General features: G+C 59.6%; 1 protein-coding gene across 1 annotated transcript in view; it reads right to left on the bottom strand.

The window, feature by feature from the left end:
• LOC130580700 (discoidin domain-containing receptor 2-like) overlaps nt 1-1,019 on the bottom strand; it is a 56,974-nt gene extending 55,955 nt beyond the window's left edge. Inside the window, exon 1 of the mRNA XM_057378355.1 lies at nt 997-1,019. The gene's annotated coding sequence lies outside the window, so the exon portion shown is untranslated. The remainder of the gene's footprint in view (nt 1-996) is intronic.
• Nucleotides 1,020-1,129: the final 110 nt, after the last annotated feature.

Genomic DNA, 1,129 nt, shown 5'->3' with positions numbered 1-1,129 from the left:
TTTTTTTTTTTTTTAATGGAGTCAGCTGAAGAGAAAATGAAGAGCTCGGCATTTTAAACCAAAGCATTTCAAAAAGCTCGTTCATCTTTCAGCCTCAAAAGAAGACAAAGTGAAACAAAATCTCAGTCATTCCCTCGTAAGTTTTCCCCCTCTGCCTCCAACAAAGCAAAGTGCCCTGAGCTCYACTTGATCGTTTTTTCTTTTCTTTCCCCTTTGGCTTACAACATTTCAATTAGAGAAGCTGACACAAAACAGTCCCAGATTCTCATATTTTATCTTTTCCCAATCCTACCTCTCCATTAAAKAGCATTTAGAAGGCAGAGCAGCCAAAGGAACAGTGCATCTAACACAAAAAAAAAAGGATGGGAAAACACGGACAAACGAGCAATGGCATAAACCAAAAATGAATACAATAAAAGTTCTGAAGCAAAGTTTTCCCACACAGGTCTGCTCAAGGAGGAAAAAATGGAAAGCTCTTTTTTTCACAAGGGGAAAAAAACTCCAGGCAAAGGAGCCATGAGGCAGCACGAGAGCCCAACTCTCAAACTCTGGAGGAAGAACCAGATCCCGGGACTCGAGCCGAACAAACTCTGCCGCTGTGCCCCGCAGCGGGGTTTCGCTCCCACCTCGCATAGCCCCAGCAGCGCTGGCGGGGCAGCGAGAACCGGCCCGGGCGCGGGTCCGGYTGCGGGCACCGAAAACAGCGGCAGRAAGGGCCGGAGCGGGGCAGGAGGGACCCGGAGAGCCAAACCCCGGCGGGAACCCCCGGGCAGGCGCGGGGCCGCTCCCGACGGGGCGGAGAGACCGAACAAAGCCCCGGCACTCGCTYTGCGGGGCTCCCGGCACGTCCCTGCCCCGAGCACGACGCGGTCCCGGGCAGCGCTCCCACAGCTTGGGGGGCTCCGCCGAGACCCAACCCAGCGCGGCCGCCCACAGCCCGGGGCACCCCGGCCCGGCCCCTCCTCGGCCCAACGCGGGCACGGCCCCGGCACCCACCGAGCCCCGGGTGCGGCTCCGCGATACCGGCGGGACACCGGGAGCCCCGCGGGGGTGCAGCGAGCGGCGCCCCGGGGGCGGCCCCGCGTTCCTTTGGCGGCGGGACCGCGGCGGCCGCACCGCCCCCGCCCGC

Source organism: Malurus melanocephalus, unplaced genomic scaffold (genome assembly GCF_030028575.1).
Source record: "Malurus melanocephalus ecotype Western Australia unplaced genomic scaffold, MMel_1.1 scaffold_355, whole genome shotgun sequence".
Taxonomy (NCBI): Eukaryota; Metazoa; Chordata; class Aves; order Passeriformes; family Maluridae; genus Malurus; species Malurus melanocephalus.
This window is presented reverse-complemented; position numbering and strand designations above follow the sequence as displayed.